Here is an 18244-nt window from a genome sequence, read left to right on the forward strand (position 1 = left end):
GAAGAAAGTCCATGGTATTTTGACATGGATTGCATTGGATGTGTAAATTGCCCTGGGTAGCATTGACATTTTCACATTTTCATATTTATTCTTCCAGTCCATGAGTGTGGAATATTTTCCCATCTCTTTGTGTCTTCCTCAATTTCTTTCAGAAGTGTTCTGTAGTTTTTAGGGTATAGATCCTTTACCTCTTTGATTAGGTTTATTCCTAGGTATCTTATGCTTTGGGGTGCAATTGTAAATGGGATTAACTCCATAATTTCTCTTTCTTCAGTCTCATTGTTAGTGTATAGAAATGCCACTGATTTCTGGGCATTGGTTGTGTATCCTGCCACATTGCCGAATTGCTGTATGAGTTCTGGCAATCTTGGGGTGGAGTCTTTGGGGGTTTTCTATGTACAGTATCATATCATCTGACAAGAGGGAAGTTTGACTTCTTCTTTGCCAATTTGAATGCCTTTTATTTCTTTTTGTTGTCTGATTGCTGAGGCTAGGACTCTAGTACTATGTTGAATAGCAGTGGTGAGAGTGGACATCCCTGTCATGTTCCTGATCTTAGGGGAAAGGCTCTCAGTGTATCATTCCCCATGATATTTGCTGTGGACATTTTGTAGATGGCTTTTAAGATGCTGAGGAATGTTCCCTCTATCCCTACATTCTAAAAGAGTTTTGATCAGGAATGGATGCTGTATTTTGTCAAATGTTTTCTCTGCATCTATTGAGAGGATCATGTGGTTCTTATTTTTTGTCTTGTTTATATGATCTATCATGTTGATTGTTTTACAAGTGTTGAACCAGCCTTGTATCCCAGGAATAAATCCCACTTGGTCATGGTGAATAATTTTAATGTACTGTTGGGTCCTATTGGCTAGTATTTTGTTGAGAATTTTTGCATCTGTGTTCATCAGGGATATTGGTCTATAATTCTCCTTTTTGGTGGGGTCTTTGTCTGGTTTTGGAATTAAGGTGATGCTGGCATCATAAAACGAATTTGGAAGTATTTCGTTCTTTTCTATCTTTCGGAACAACTTTATTAGAATAGGTATTGTTTCTTCTTTAAACGTTTGATAGAATTCCCCTGGGAAGCCATCTGGCCCTGGACTTTTGTGTCTTGGGAGGTTTTTGATGACTGCTTCAATTTCCTCCCTAGTTACTGGCCTGTTCAGGTTTTCTATTTCTTCCCATTCCAGTTTTGGTAATTTGTGGTTTTCCAGAAATGCGTCCATTTCTTCTAGATTGTCTAATTTATTAGCATATAGCTGCTCAAAGTATGTCTTAAAAATCATTTGTAGGGGATCCCTGGGTGGCTCAGTGGTTTAGTGCCTGCCTTCGGCCCAGGACATGATCCTGGAGTCCTGGGATCGAGTCCCACGTTGGGCTCCCGGTGCATGGAGCCTGCTTCTCCCTCTCTCTGTGTCTCTGCCTCTCTCTCTCTCTCTCTCTCTCTCTCTCTCATGAATAAATAAATAAAATCTTAAAAAAAATCGTTTGTATTTCCTTGGTATTGGTTGTGATCTCTTCTTTCTCATTCATGATTTTATTAATTTGAGTCTTTTTTCTTTTTAATAAGGCTGGCTAAAGGTTTATCTATCTTATTAATTCTTTCAAAGAACCAACTCCTGATTTTGTTGATCTGTTCTACAGTTCTTCTGGTCTCTATTTCATTGAGTTCTGCTCGAATCTTTATTATTTCTCTTCTTCTGCATTGTTTAGGCTTTATTTGCTGTTTTTTCTTCAGTTCCTTTAGGTGCAAGGTTAGCTTGTATTTGAGTTTTCTACAATTTTTTGAGGGATACTTGTATTGTGATGTGTTTCCCTCTTAGAACTGCTTTTGCTGTATCCAAAGATTTTGAATGGTTTTATCTTCATTTTCATTAGTTTCCATGAATCTTTTTAATTCTTCTCTAATTTCCTGGTTGACCCATTCATCTTTTAGCAGGATGCTTTTTAACCTCCTCCATGTGTTTGAGTGTCTTCCCAATTTCTTCTTGTGATTGAGTTCTAGTTTCAAGGCATTGAGGTCTGAAAGTATGCAGGGGACAATCCCAATATTTTGGTATTGGTGGAGACATGATTTGTGACCCAGTATGTGGTCTATTCTGGAGGAAGTTCCATATGCACTTGAGAAGAATGCGTATTCAGTTGCATTTGGATGCAAAGTTCTGTATATATCTGTGAAATCCATTTGGTCCAGTGTATCATTTAAAGCTCTTGTTTCTTTGGTGATGTTCTGCTTGGAAAAAATGTCATTTGCAGAAAGTGCCATTTTGTAGTTTCCTACTATTATTGTATTATTATCTAATTATCTCTTTGCTTTGGTTATTAATTGATATATTTGGTAGCTCCCACATTAAGGGCATACATATTCATGATTGTTAGGCCTTCTTGTTGGATCCTTTAAGTATGATATAGTGTCCCTCTTCATCTTTCCTACAGTCTTTGGGATAAACTTTATCATTTTTTTTAACTTTAATTTATCTTATATGAGGATTGCTACCCCAGCTTTCTTTTGAGGACCATTTAAATGGTAAATGGTTCTCCAACTTTTCATTTTCAGGCTGGAGGTGTCTTTAGGTCTAAAATGAGTCTCCTGTAGACAACAAATAGATGAGTCTTGCTTTGTTACCCAGTCTGAAACCTGCATCTTTTGATGGATCATTTAGCCCATTCATGTTCAGAGTTACTATTGAAAGATATGAGTTTCATGTCATCATGATACCTATTCAGTCCCTGTTTTTGTGGATTATTTCTTTGGGAGTCCTCTTTCTTTTACGGGGTCCCCCTTAATATTTCTTGCAGAGCACATATTCTTTCAGTTTCTGCCTATCTTGCAAGCTTTTATCTTTCTTTCTATTCTGAATGAGAGCCTTGCTGGATAAATATTCTTGGCTGCATGTTCTTCCCATTTAGTACTATGGATATACCCTGCTAGCCCTTTCTGGCCTGCTAGGTCTCTGTGGAGAGTTCTGCTGTTAATCTGATATTTCTCCCCATGTAAATTAAGAATCTCTTGTCTTGAGCTGCTTTAAGAATTTTCTCTTTATCTTTGGAATTTGCAAGTTTCAGTATTAAATTTTGTGGTATTTATTTATTTGGGGGGGTTACCTCTCTATCTCCTGGATTTGAATGCTTGTTTTCCTTCCCAAAATAGGGTAGCTCTCACTTATGATTTGTTCAAATATACTTTGTGGCCCTCTCTCCTCTCGTTGTCTTCTGGAACTCCAATTATACATAGCCTCTTCCTTCACAGGCTATCATTTATTTCCTTTAACCTTTCCTCATGGTCTTTTAATTGTTTTTTACTTTTTTCCTCAGCTTCCTTCCTTACCACTAATTTGTCTTCTATGTTGCTCACTCTTTCACCTCATTAACCTTCGTTGTTAGGACATCCAGTTTGGATTGCATCTCATTTAATTGGTTTTCGGCCTGATTAGATCTAAATTCTGCAGTAATGAAGTCTCTAGAATCCTTTATGCTTTTTTCCAGAGTCAACAGTAGTTTTATAATTGTGCTTCTGAATTGACTTTCTGTCATCGAATTGTAATCCATATTCTCTAACTCTATGGCAGAGTACTGTTTCTGCTTCTTTCTTTTGTGGTGAATTCTTCCTTCTAGTCATTTTGCTCAGTGCAGAGCGGCTGTATAAGTGGGCTGAGTCAAGAATATCAACCACGACCTAAATAAATTCCACCCTAGATGAATCTGACGAGGTCAAAGAATAGAAATTGAAAAAGAAGATCAGAACAAAATAAAACAAAAGGACCAGTAAAGTTAGGAACAAATTTTAAAATAGAGTAGTAAAAAATAAAAGGCCAAGAATCCCAAAGAAGAAAAAATGTAAAGAGGAAAAAGAGAAAAAAAGAAAAAAAAAGAATAAAAAATTGGGGGTGGGGGGGAGATGGTCGTGGTAAAGAAGTTGTAATAGAGAGAGAATGTAGTCTACCTGAGGGGTCCTAGAGGGTGATCCTCTTGGTTCTGAGTATATTAAGTTCTATATGTTAGAAGATGCTCAGTCCCTAATTTATATAAATCAGCAATACTTGTAGAAAGCCCCAAAATTGACCTTCAAAACATAAAGGAGATAAAAAGGGGGGCAAAATGGGAATGAAGAGAGAATATAATCTCACAGAATGGACCAACATGGTATACCACTTGGTTTTGGGTGCATGCTGCATGTTTTAGAAGGTATTAACTTCTGACATTGTAGAACAAAATGAGGCAGAGAAAACAAAAACACAAACAAAAACTCATATCTCTTATATCTCCCAAAATTAAATAGAATATGTTGAAGGAATCCAGAAGTGAAAAATGTAAGACATGTAATTGTAGAAATATGAAAATTAAAAAGGAAGAAACTTAAAAATGAAGAGCTGGTAAAATATTGTAGTTAAGGTGGGAAAAGAGAAAACAATATTGGAAATTTTTGATATAAAGACGAGTTGTATTGGAAAAAGGAAAAAAAAATTTAAAGGTGGGACTCTCTAGTTCTATATACTATATTCCCTCAATTTTCCCTCAGTCCTGGAGCTTTCCAGTGCTGCTTGGTCAAGAACTTGCTCTTCCCCTGCCCTTCCTGTTGGTTTCTGGGGGAGGGGCCTCTTGTGCTGATTCTCAGGTGTGTGTACCTGGGGGAGATGCCCCTCTCCTGTGCCGGGCTCAGTGGGAGCTATTTACCCCATGAGGCCCCTGTTCCCTGGCAGCCCTGCCCCTCCCAGGCACATGGTGACACCAGGAGGAGCAACTACACTGTCGGCGGCCAGTTCTCCAGCTCTGGAGTCAGCATCCCCAGTAACCACCGGCAGCTCCCAGTCTGCACTGGCCTAGATGCTCCCCGGGTGGGGGCACTGACCAGCACAGCTTGGGGGCGCCCGGCAGCAGGAGAGTCCTAGCTGTCCTGTGCCCTCCCTGTCTCCGCCTGCCCCGGGGAACCACAGGATTGGGGGCTGTGTCCACTTAGCGCCCTGGGATCCGGGGCCTGTGTTGCTGGAATCATGCTCCTGGAGCCATGGCTCCGAAGGCAGCAGGGTGCAGACCTCTCCTTCCAGAGTCCCCTGACCCACTGGCTTCTCCCGAGGCCGGTGCTCCAGCCCTTTACGGAGATCCGCCACAGTGTGCAGCTCTCCCCTATGCCACTTTCTCTATTAGTGACCCCAGGAGACTGGAGGTATCCCTGCCCATCCTGCGGTTCTTTTTTTTTTTTTTTTTTTTTTTTTTTGATTTTTTTTCCATCCTGCGGTTCTGTCCAGTTTCCCTGCTGAGCACCTTTCCACTCGGGAAGAAGCCAGTGCAGATTTTTAAAGTTCCTGCTTCTCCAGGGCTGGGCTCTCCTGTCCTGGAGGCTCTTGCCACCCTCCTTAGCCCAGCTTCTTGTGGGGCCCCTCCCCCACTTGATTCTTTTTTATTTATTTGTTTTTTTCCCACCTTCTTAGAAGCGAAAACCCTTCTCTCTGTAGAGTCCCGGCTGTTCTCTCTTTAAATCTCAGGTTGAATTTATAGGTGTTCAGGATGGTTTGAAAGTTATCCAGGTAAGTTGGTGGGGCCGGGTGAGCTGCAGACCCTACTTCTCCAGCTTGCCCTGCCTCTCCTTCTGTTTATTCTTGAGGCATGAATAATTCTTTCAGGAGACTCTAGGGTTTTGTTAATGAAAAATGAGGAAGAATTTTTGCAACAACCAGATAAGTACCATAATATATTAGCAGTTTGGTTAGAAGTTCATCTTGAGAATTTCTACTTAAAAGATTTAAAATAAATCCATTGAAATTTGCATGAATCATGCAATTACAGAGGAAACCTGGTTCTGCCATCTCATTCAGTGAGGAGACAGAGGCTTCTGACCTGGGTGGATGGAGGGAGCACCAGCCTGAGACTCAGGCCCAGTGTGTCCAGTCCAAGCTCAGCCACTTTGTTGTCTCTACCTGCTTAATGTCAGTTCAGTTCCCACAAAGAAAATCAGATTTTCTTTATCTGTGTCCTCTCCGAGATAGCTGTTACGTCACAGCTAACTCCATTTCAAAAGAAGGACATTCTTCCCTCCTTCAACAAAAATCTGTTCATCTGCTCCATTATGTTTGGTTGGATAAATATCTATTTTCTTTCTGAGAAGTCTTATAGTTGCCACATCTATAGGTTTTACTTCTATGTTCCAGGCAGATCAATACAGGGTCTGCAGCATTTTTACCAAAGTCAGGGTTACTCAGTCTGAAATAACATCTTCTATGGGAGACCAATAGCTCAGCCAAGGCACCCCTCTGCCAAGCCTTATGAACTTCCTAGTGTGGTTATGGTCTCATGATCCTCTGAGCCAATCTCCCTTCTCTCCAGTTATAAGTTAAACTTCCTATTACAACTCCTATTACAACATAGCTATAAAAAAGAATAGAGAATACTTCAATACACTACCATGAGGTGATTATCAATATATTATCTTAAGTGAAAAAAAATGAGGTGGGGAAAAGTATATACAGTATTTTTTCCAGTTTTATTGAGATGTAATTGATATGATAACATTAAGTTTAAAGTGAACATCACAGTGACTTGACTTTTATATATTGTAAAATAATTATGCAGTAAGTTTAGTTAGTATCCATCATCTCATATAGATACAAAAATTCCTTGTAATGAGAACTCCTAGGATCCACTCTCTTAACAACTTTCAAATAAACTAGACAACAGTGTCACCTGTAGTCATCAGGTTGTACACTACATCCCAGTACTAATTTATCTTACAACTGGAAGTTCGTACCTTTTGGCCACTTTCATCTAATTCCTCCACCTCCCAATATTTTATTATGGAAAATCTGAAACATGGAGCCAAGTTGAAAAAAAAATCAGTGAACATCAACATATGCACTTACTAGATTCTACTATCTTTTAAAAATATTTTATTTATTCATGAGAGACAGAGAGAGAGAGAGAGAGAGAGAGAGAGGCAGAGACACAGGCAGAGGGAGAAGCAGGCTCCTTGGAGGGAGCCCAATCTGGGACTCAATCCCGGGACTCTAGGGTCACGCCCTGGGCGGAAGGGAGGCGCTAAGCTGCTGAGCTACCCAGGTGTCCCTAGATTCTACTATTGATTATGAACTGTATTTGTTTTCTCACATATCTATACATCAATCTATATTTCTATGAATGTTTGATGCTCATTTTGAAAACTGAATAACACATCTTTTCCTTATCCATTTTTGGAAGATTTTATCTGTCATATATTGCAATGATCTTTGCATGTGTCTTTTGATTTTCTTTATGGAGCCTTGTTGCTTCTCAGCCAGTGTATCAAGAAGCATGTTTAACTAGAACACCATACAGTAAGGGGGCATTTGAGCAAACAGTGTCTGTTAGCCTATTAGAGGACACCAAGACTTAACTAGTTAAGTGGGAAGACAGGTTTGAGCACAAGAGAAAATGTCTGGTGTCAGCCTTTAGCAGTATGCAAGCACACTAAAGCAGGGGCTGGGAAGGGTGTTCCTGACTAATTTTCTGGGACAAGTCAATCATGAGATGACTTTCTATCCCTGCAGAAACGCAGATATGATATATTCAGTGTAATGTAGAAAGATCTTGGATGATTTGCATTTTGTTCTACAACACTTGGAAAATCCATTGAGAGGCACAGGACATTTGGATCATTGATGTGTTTTCTGAGTGGATTTATTTATTTTATTTTATTTTTTAAATAAATTTATTTTTTATTGGTGTTCAATTTACCAACATACAGAATAACACCCAGTGCTCATCCCGTCAAGTGTCGCCCTCAGTGCCTGTCACCCATTCACCCCCACCCCCCGCCCTCCTCCCCTTCCACCCACCCCTAGTTCGTTTCCCAGAGTTAGGAGTCTTTATGTTCGGTCTCCCTTTCTGATATTTCCCACACATTTCTTCTCCCTTCCCTTATATTCCCTTTCACTATTATTTATATTCCCCAAATGAATGAGAACATACACTGTTTGTCCTTCTCCGATTGACTTACTTCTCTGAGTGGATTTAGACTGGTATTTTAACCACTGGGTGCTTACTTGCCAAGGCTGGCACAAAGGTAGGTTTTCCTGAGTGTACTAGATCTAAGTCAGAAAACTGTTCTATAAAAAACTTAATAGAAGAAGAAAAGAGGAGGAGAGGTTGTTCTGCATTGCTAATCTGTGTTTTCAAAACAAAAAGATAATGGTGTACTTAATTTTTGAACAAAATTTATTTCATCTCATAAAACCAACTTATGCCCCTCAGAAAATTTGGACTAAATAGAAAAGAACTCCGCTTGAGCAATTTCACTCCTATGTACATTCAAGAGAATTAAAAATTCTATATCTACATAAAAACTGGTAAACAAATGTTCACAGCAGGGTTATTCATGATAACCAAAAAGTAGAAACAACCCAAATGCCCATAGACTGGTGAATAGGTAAACAATTTGTGGTATAGCCACAAAATGGAATATTATGTGGCAATAAAAAGGAGTGGCACAATATATTCAAAGGGCTGAAGGGAAAAAAAAGTTCCAACCAGGAATACTCTACCTGGCTAAGTTCAGAATTGAAGGAGAGGTAAAGAGGTTTCCAGACAAGCAAAAGATAAAGGAGTTAATTGCCACTAAACTAGCTTTATAAGAAATGTTTATCCCAAAGTGAGGAGAATTTGCTGAATAATATTCAGGGGACCCCTGTAGAGTAAAGATAATCCTGATGCTGATATTCCAAGGATGATATTGATATTGGATTACGAAATATCTCCTTTCTCTCCAATTCCAAGGTGAATGATGCCAAACTACTACATTTTCTGTTCTTCAATTCCGGCTCTCTTGTTGCCTTATCTATGTTTTTATAAGAAATCTGACTCCTTCATTAGCTTACTTAACAAGTTAGTTCTTTTCCTCCCAAAGACCCCAGGCAAAAAGGATATCTTTAAAAGGGATATCTTTAAAATGTGATATTTCAACATATTTAATTCCTTAAACGTATGGACTGAAATGCTTTCTTACAGAAACTATAGAGAATACATTATTATATTAACTAATCCCCAACTGCATTATATCTAAAGAGACATTTATTTATTTTTATTTTAAAGATTTTATTTTATTTATTCATGAGAGACACAGAGCGAGCGAGAGAGAGAGGCAAAGACATAGGCAGAGGAGAAGCAGGCCCCATGCAGGGAGCCCGAGGTGGACTCGATCCCGGGTCTCCAGGATCATGCCCTGGGCTGCGGGCGGCGCTAAACCGCTGAGCCACCCGGGCTGCCCTAAAGAGACATTTATTGATTAGTAAAGGCTCACAACGAAATTGTTCTCCAAATAAAATGGGGAAAAATAAAGACAATACATATTTATGAGAGAATAAATTAAAATCACCTGGAAGGGGATGCCTGGGTGGTTCAGTGGTTGAATGTCTCTGCCTTTGGCTCAGGGCGTGATCCTGGGGTCCTGGGATTGAGTCCCACATCGGGTTCCCTGCAGGGAGCCTACTTCTCCCTCTGCCTACATCTCTCCGTCTCTCTCTCTCTCTCTCTGTGTCTCTCATGAATAAATAAATAAAATCTTAAAAAAAGAAAAAAAGAATGACAATGCATATGGGTCAGAACCATGAGAATTTCAGTGGAAGAAAGTCGAGGCTGGGACTTAGACATGTGGGATGGAGAGAGTCTTTGACATCCAGCAGTAGTTCCCAAGTGACAGTCCATGGACAACCTGCCTCAGATTTATCTGGGGAGCTTTAACCATCTGTGGGAGTGGGGGACAGAATCACCACCCTCTCCAAAGATGTCCAGACACTTATCCCTTGAACCTGTGAATATATTACCTTATGTCACAAAAGGCAGTTTGCAGGTGTGATTAAGTCAAGGACCTTCAGATGTTGAGATTATCCTGCATTATCCGGATGGGCTCAGTGTAATCACAAAGGCCCTTAAAAGTGGAAGAGTGAAGGGAGGCAGAAGAGATCAGAATAAAGTGGTGTCAGGAGAGCTTGTCCTGCCTTTGTTGGCTCTGCAGGAGAGGAAGGGGCCATGAGCCAAGGAATATGGGTGGCCTCTAGAACTTGAAAAGGCATGGAAACGAATTCTCCCCTAGAGCCTCCAGAAAGGAAGGCAGCCCAAGAAGACCTTGATTTCTGCCCAGTGATACTCAGGCGGGATTTCTGGCCTACAGAACTGGAAGATAATAAATTTACGTTGTTTTAAGCCTCTGAGTGTGGTCATTTGTTATAGCTGCAATTGGAAATGAGCATACCATCTGCAAGTTCAGAGTCCCCATTGTTGGTGATTCTGATTCAGCATTTTTTTTAAGATTTAAAAAATTTTTTTATTCACGAGAGACAGAGAAAGGCAGAGGCACAGGCAGAGGGAGAAGCAGGCTCCATGCAGGGAGCCCGATGTGGGACTTGATCCCGGGTCTCCAGGATCACACCCCGGGCTGGAGGCGGCGCTAAACCGCTGAGCCACCCCAGCTGCCCTGATTCAGCATTTTTTACAAAGCTGATATTTGTCCAGGTTTGGAGAATCCTGTTTCTAAGCTTTAAATATGGCTTTAAATCCACTTATGAGAATGGATTTAGGGAATGTAAGCCATGTAGATTTATTTACCTCTTGTCCTTGGTGATCTCGTTTTTCCAAAGCATGTCCAAACAGTCTTGTTGCTGGGGGGGGGGGAGTGTGAGCATTGCAAAGGGACCAGAAAATCCAGTAATCACGTCTTACATATTCTCATGTTAAGTGAATTTGGTAAATGCATTCTTGCTTCACGGAGTTCTGTTTTGCTTACTACCTACTTCATGGTATAATCAATTCCAAACTTACCTATCAGGTAAAGGGATAAAGTTTTGAAATCGCTTTTATGGTTAAAATCTTTTTATTTCAAAATTCAAAGTGTCTAGCCAGTGTTTGGTAAGCATTTCCTGTGAGTGGGGCCCACCAAAGCCTCCTGCCCTCAGGGACAGGTCAGCAATCCAGGGGCCCACTAGGTGGCCGCTGGCCCTTGATTCCGTGCTCCTGCCTCAGAGCCAATCCTCCTCACAGGGGGGCAAACACACAATATTATACGGTGGTTGAAACTGCTGCTTAGCCCGGACACCAGTGCTAATATTTTGTCATTAAAAAACCTTGAAGTCTTGTTTTGATGATCATAGCTCCAGTCTCTTCATCTTCGACTACCTTTCCTGCTGCTCTAAGGTAAAAATAAGGAAAAAAGAAAACGACGGAAACCCTCTAAGGTGGACGTTTTCAACATAGCCACATTGGACTTACTTTTTAAAATAATTGTTGATACCCAGTTTCCAGACATTCTGGCTTAATTGATCGGGGATGGGACCCCGGCATCACTATTTTTTGAAAAAACATTTGCTTTCCCCGATGATTTTAATGTGGAGAAACTCTGTTCCAAGGGGCTGGAATCCTGCGGTGCCCGAGCTGCCTCCTTTCTTTTGAGACGTGAAACCCCTGAGAATTCCTGCCGCGGTGGTGGCCAGGGCAGCCCGCCTTGTGGGCAGCAGCAGGCACTTTGGCCTCTGCCACGTGCTTCCCTCTAGGACTGGGGGAGCCGACAGGCCAGCTTGGCCTTGGGAGTGGAGGTAAGTGCAGGTCAGGCTGGCCCAGTGACCATGCCTGGCTTCCAGAGGCCCGCGAGACCTACATTATTGCAGTTTAGTCCAAGGGAAGGCTCAGTGACAGCCTCAGATCTACAGGCTTGGGTTTCTGGCGCGGGAAACAGCTGATCAGATCCGAATTTGTGATCTCCCGGGAAGAACCCCCTGCCAGCCCCCGGAGAACTGATGTTTTGAGGGGGACACGGCTCGTATGACTCGCACAGTGTAGTCCGGAGATCCCAGCTCTGTTTCCACTGCAGACACGTATCAGCGACAACTGAACAGAGACGAGAATTCCAGCAAATACTATCCTGTCCCATGTTCAACGGACATGACAAAGCATTCCTCTGTCCTATCAGTAAAGTGGTAAAGCAGAGAAAATGTTTGAAATGCTTCCTGCCAGACTTTGGGGAGGAAGGCAAGCAGCCAAAGGGTGAAGCAGATGTTCCCTATTTAGGCCCCGGGGCCCACCTGTGGTCTGAAGCACAAACATAAACGGGGAAGACAAGTCCTAAAGCGATGTGGGAAGCATTTGCTTCAGAGACTTGGTCTAAAAAAGGCAGCAAAACAGCAAAAAGTGAAGAGTCCCTCAAGTAAGATCCTATCTGCCTCTATAAAGAGATAGCCCTGATTCGGTATAAAGAACTACTACCAAGATCAAGGTGTTGTCTGCAAGGGAGAAAGAATTGCATTTGTGGGACACCTGGGTGGCTTAGCGGTTGAGCGTCTGCCTTTGGCTCAGGGTGTGACCCCGGGGTTCCGGGATCGAGTCCTGCATCAGGTTCCCTGCATGGAGCCTGCTTCACTCTCTCTGCTTATGTCTCTGCCTCTTTCTCTCTCTCTCTCTCTCTCATGAATGAATAAATAAAATCTTTAAGATAATTGCATTTGCTCTGGATACACTACCATGTGCTGGTACTGTGGGGACCACAGAGACACGGGATATAGAAATGCCTTATGTAAAGGGTAAAATGCAGTGTGAATTGGGTGGTGTGGTTCATTACTTAGAGGACCTTGCTGCTCTAAGTGTGGTCTTCATATCAGATCATCAGCCTAGGAACTTGCTAGAAATGCTACTGAATGTGTAATGTAATGATGTGTAATGTTTAAGTTTTTAACATTATAAATGTACATAACAAAATTTACCATCTTAACCGTTTTTAAATGTACAGTTCAGTGGCATTAAGTACATTCACATTGTTGTGCAACCTCACACTCCATTCCAGAACTTTTCCATCTTTGCAAACTAGAACTCTATACCCTGAATATGCTTTTTAAAAAGGTCTTCACATGATTCACACGCATGTAGAAGTATAAGCAGCACTGGCCTAGGGGACTGCTGGCAGTAGACCCTCTGATAAACTTGATTACAGTTTATTATTCAGTGGATGCTGTGCTAAGCATTCTTTATCGCCTTAAATCTCATTTAAGTTTTACCTTCTTTAATCCTCCAGCAACCTCATGAAGTAGGTACTATCATGAACCCACTTCACAGATAGGAAAACAGTTAAGCATTTTACTCCAGATTGCACAGCAGGTAAGGGTCAAAGCTGGGCTATCATTTAGCATCTGTGATTCCTGAATGTATGCTTTTCCTCTCTGGACTTCCTCTGTGTCCAGAAAGATCCCATGTAGGTGCTTGCATTTGAGTGTATGTGTCAAAGGAAAAAAGTGCCTGAATATGTAAAGAAAGGAAGTAAAATAAGATGTTATTGCAAGTAAACCTTTATTTCCGTGGTTATATATAACTCCTACCTCTACTACAGAGACTTGGAGAATCTGGGACTCTGCTCTCAGAGCGTTATTTTGTCTCTCCAGAAATTTTACTTTCTTAATCAAGATTTTCTGGGGATCCCTGGATGGCTCAGCGGTTTGGCGCCTGCCTTTGGCCCAGGGTGCAATCCTGGAGTCCCAGGATCGAGTCCCACGTCGGGCTCTTGGCGTGGAGCCTGCTTCTCCTTCTGCCTGCTTCTCCCTCTGCCTGTGCCTCTGCCTCTCTCTCTCTATGTCTATCATGAATAAATAAATAAATCTTAAAAAAAACAATCAAGATTTTCTTTTCTTTTTTAGGCATTTCAACTGATCCTATTTCTTTCTTTTCAGAACCTTCTGGAATAAACAGAACGATCAAACCAGAAGTTGCTGCTGGTGAATTCTGTGCTGGGTAGAATGGTGCTACCAGGCTCACTACTCTCTTACCTCAAACCTCGTGCTTTCAGGGTTCAGTATGACTCAGGGTGCAAACTCTGAAAGGTCTGACCTGGAATGTGACTCAGGAACTTTGACCAGTCTCCCTTGCTCATATCTGAAACTGGGAAGTTTACAAAACCGAAAAGCTTTTGTAATCAGAGAAAAGATAAATTCCCTGTAAGGAAGAAAAACACAACGTTAAATTCCATAGAAAATAGCTGAAATTGTCATTCTCTTGTGTCAGCAAAGAGGTCACATGGGGCCAGAAAGACACCATGGCTTTATAGCTGGACAAAACCTGTCCTTCCAGGCAGTGAACACCTAGAGGATGCCTCTGGTCATTAAAAGTTGTTTGGGAAAAAAAAATTGAGAGCCACATAAACCAAGACCCAATCTTCTTAGTGATTGCTCAGCACTATTCATGATCAAAGATCAAATAGACAAATGATTCTCAACCTTGTATGCACAGTAGAATCAATCACTTGTGAAGCTTAAAAAATTTAAAAATCCCTATGCCGGGACCCATACCTAGAGATTCTGATTCGAATGATCTGGGGTGATGCCCAGACATTGGTATCTTTAATATGTATCTAGGGTTGAGAAACACTGAATTTGACAAAGCAGAACTAATGTCCTATCATCTTTGTGGTGCCTAACACAGCATCTGGCATCTCATAAATGTTTATGGAACATATGTGTGAATAAATGAGTAGTATTATCACGTAAGTGACTATTAGTACTTGGGTAATACTTTATGGGTCTCAGAATACTCTTTTATATGCTTCTCTTCATTTATGTCTCATGACTCTCCTGGAAAATATTATTTTGTGATGTCCATCTTACAGATGAGGAAACTGAGGCTTAACAAGATGAGGTAATTCCCCTCCTCCCACTCCCACAAAACGAATAAACTGTTGACTTAACTTGTCTTCTCAGAAGTTTGATGACTTGCGATGGTTCTCCTCTATCTCCAATTGTGCCCTAGAAAGTTTGTTTGATTGTTTGCTTTGGCAAGTATGTAATCTGTTCCTTCTATCTGAACACTGGTATCTAATTTTAAACAATACTTATTATAGAAAAATTCAAACAACATAAAGAGAATAGTGTAATTAACTTTCATTTAATCATCAACCAACCTCAATAATGATCAACTCAGGGTTAGAGTGATTTCATCTATATTCTCATCCACTGCTTCTTATTTGAAACAAATCCAAGCACATATTTCAGTATGTTTCTCCAAAGACTTGAAAGCAAAATAAACTCAAAATCGTTATCATATCTAAAAAATTAATAATAATCCTTTAATATCATTCCATACCTGATCAGTATGCACACATCTTTGTCTTTTTCTTTTCTTTCTTTCTTTTCTTTTCTTTCTTTCTTTCTTTCTTTCTTTCTTTCTTTCTTTCTTTTCTTTTTTCTTTCTTTCTTCTTCTTTCTTTCTTCTTCTTCTTCTTTTTTTTTTTTTTGGTTTCATTGATCAGGGATCCAAGAAAATTCTATACATTGCAATTGCTTCATCTGGCTCTTTCAACCTGAGGGTTTCCCTTTTATCTCTTTTTGTTTTGTCTCCCTGTAACTTATTTTTGAAGAAACCAAGTCATTTGTCCTGTATTGTCCCCACCCTAGATTTTGCTTGACTACATACTCTCACTTTCATTTCACACATTCCTCTGGACCTTCTAGCTCTTGTAATCCAGCAGATACAAGAAGTTTGATCAGATTCAGGTTGGATTTTTTTGTTTTTTTCAAAACTCTTCCCTAGGTGCTCGAAGGGTTTTTGCCTGAAGGTAGCCATTTTTGAAACAAAACCAACTGTCAAGACTAGGCAGCCAACACACATAAATTCATGGCCCAAAATTAAGGAGGGACCTGTGTGACCGGCTGTGGTTTGGAAGGAGCCCATTCCTAACTCCGGTGCAGGTTGAGTCCGGCCACTCCAGGATGTCCTGGCTTCACCTGTGTTCCTGCCTCCCCTTTCCTGTTCCAACCACTTGGTGCCAGAAGTTCTATGTGGCTACTTCCCGGATGTCAGCATTTCCCTGAGAGCAGATTACTGTGCTATTTCTAGCTGATTGATGAGGGATCAACATTTTCTGGCAGCCACTGTTGAGATTCAGAGCATTTGCTCAGTGACAACTAGTGGCTTTAAAAGCATAATTTCTTGAGGTGTAGAGGCCCCTTTTTAATTTTTAAATACGTATTTTTATTGTAGTTTAGTTTTTAAATGTTTTCTTATTGTATTTTTTCTTTTTTTTAAATTGTATTTTTTCAATTGCAAAACTATCCCATCAGGATTAGAAAACCTCAAAGGATATTGAGTAGTAATAGCCTTTGTGATAAGATTTGTTCCCAAATTTTAACTCACAATGTTTCTGGGGCACTATGTGAATAGAAAATGAAAGTCCAGGGATCCCTGGGTGGCACAGCGGTTTGGCGCCTGCCTTTGGCCCAGGGCGTGATCCTGGAGACCCGAGATCGAATCCCACGTCGGGTTCCCTGCATGGAGCCTGCTTCTCCCTCTGCCTGTGTCTCTGCCTCTCTGTGTGTGTGTGTGTGACTATCACAAATAAAAAATATTAAAAAAAAAAAAAAAGAAAATGAAAGTCCCACATGAGCACACACTCCAGGAGTAACCACAGATAATGTTAATGGTAGAGTATGCTCTTTAATGGCTGCATGGTATTTTGTAGGGAATAGGGCGTGCATAATTTATTTACCATATCCATTAATAGACTCTGGGGGAGATTTAAGTTTTTTTTCTATTATAAGCAATGTTTCTTTTTTTTCTTTTTTAAGATTTATTTATTTATTCATGATAGCCAGGGAGAGAGAGAGAGAGAGAGGGAGAGAGAGGCAGAGACACAGGCAGAGGGAGAAGCAGGCTCCACACAGGGAGCCCGATGCAGGACTCGATCTCGGGACTCCAGGATCACATCCTGGGCCAAAGGCCAGTGCTAAACCGCTGAGCCACCCAGGGATCCCCATAAGCAATGTTTCCACAAACAACTTTGTGCAATTGATTTTATACTTTTAAGAGTGCTTCTGAAGATGGTCATTTAGAAGCAGAATCGTTAGGTCAAAGAGAAATGAGCATTTTTCCACCAATCTGCTAATGTGTCTGAGGGTGCCTGCTTCCCCACATGCTCACACCACCACCATGTTATCACTTACGTAAAAATCTTTGTGTCATTTTTTAATCTTTCTACGTTTAAAAAAAAAAAGGAATTTTTGTTGCCGTGACGAGGTTGAGTTCAGTATGATCCTTTTTTTTCCTGATCCTTAATCTTCTTAGAGATAGTTCATGCTGAATTTGTCAGCTGGTGGTGGATTCCAATTCAGAAACAAGGATATTTTTGGCCTTTATTAATATTCACTAACTCAAATGATATTTATGGAGTGCCTAGTATGTGCCTGGCCAGTTTAGAGACACAGTGGTGAATAGGATATGAAACCTGCCCTGTGTTATTAAGGAGCCAGTGGAGGCTAGTGTATAAGTCAATCACTGTCTTGAGTGTGTGAATCAGACTCTACTGGAAGGAACCCAAGGCAAGCTCGTGCTGTAGAGAAGCAATTGAGGGGGGATTGGTCACTGGAAACCTTCGTAGAGGAGAAGGTATTTGAGCCAGGTCTTGAAGAATAAGGGTAGGCCAATGGGGCACAGGCCATGTGGGATCCAAGAAACACTCTGTGAAAGATAGAGTATAATTGGGGGACTTTGGGAAGATCCAAGTGGCTAGAAAGGGTTTGAAAAGCAGCTCAGATTTGAGACTGCAGAGGTGGGCACAGGCAAGATCATAGAGTTTAGATTTTATCTGTAAGGCCAATGTTTCTCAAACATTGGACACTTTTATTTTATCTATTTTTTTTTTTTAGGGGAGAGTATGAATGCAGTCCCTCATTACCACAAATTATGTAGTCGAGTTTCCCATACTAGGGGAAATTTCAGAGATCGCACATCAGAGTGCCATGGATAAACCTTGTCCTGGGAAAACCACCTTCATCATCACGGTATCTCCCCTACCAAGTAAGTATGGATACTTTTATTTTAAAAGAAAAGATTACCTCAATACTGTAATTGAAAAACCAATATCATTTCCCACAAACATGAGATACCAGAAAAATAAATTTAGTGAAAAAGAAAGAAAAAAACCTCAAGTGAGTACATTTGAACTGTTTAAGGTAAAATGAAATATATTAGTGAATCTAATCTGTTTGCAAAAAGAAATGCATGCCTAACATTATCTTCTTTGGGGAGAAAAAATTAAACGGTGTATAATCACTCAGTAATAAAGAGGTTCAGCTCCATATCATTTAAGACTAAGATGAGAGTTATGTCAAGATAATTCTGCTTCTGTTTTTGTGTTAATTTGCCCCCAGAATCTCAACACACCTGTGTAGATATTTAGAGCTACTCCCTGCCACCTAAAGAGCTGGATTATGGGGAGTCTGGCAGATGATCTCCCAGATTCCACAGCCAAGAACTG

General features: G+C 40.7%; 1 non-coding gene across 1 annotated transcript; it reads right to left on the reverse strand.

Moving 5' to 3' along the window:
- Positions 1-17630: 17630 nt before the first annotated feature.
- LOC112647495 (U1 spliceosomal RNA) lies at positions 17631-17792 on the reverse strand. Its single transcript, XR_003128345.1, has one exon. It is a non-coding gene; the product is annotated as a U1 spliceosomal RNA (small nuclear RNA).
- Between the last annotated feature and the right edge of the window lie 452 nt (positions 17793-18244).

Source organism: Canis lupus, chromosome 32 (assembly GCF_003254725.2).
Source record: "Canis lupus dingo isolate Sandy chromosome 32, ASM325472v2, whole genome shotgun sequence".
NCBI lineage: Eukaryota > Metazoa > Chordata > Mammalia > Carnivora > Canidae > Canis > Canis lupus.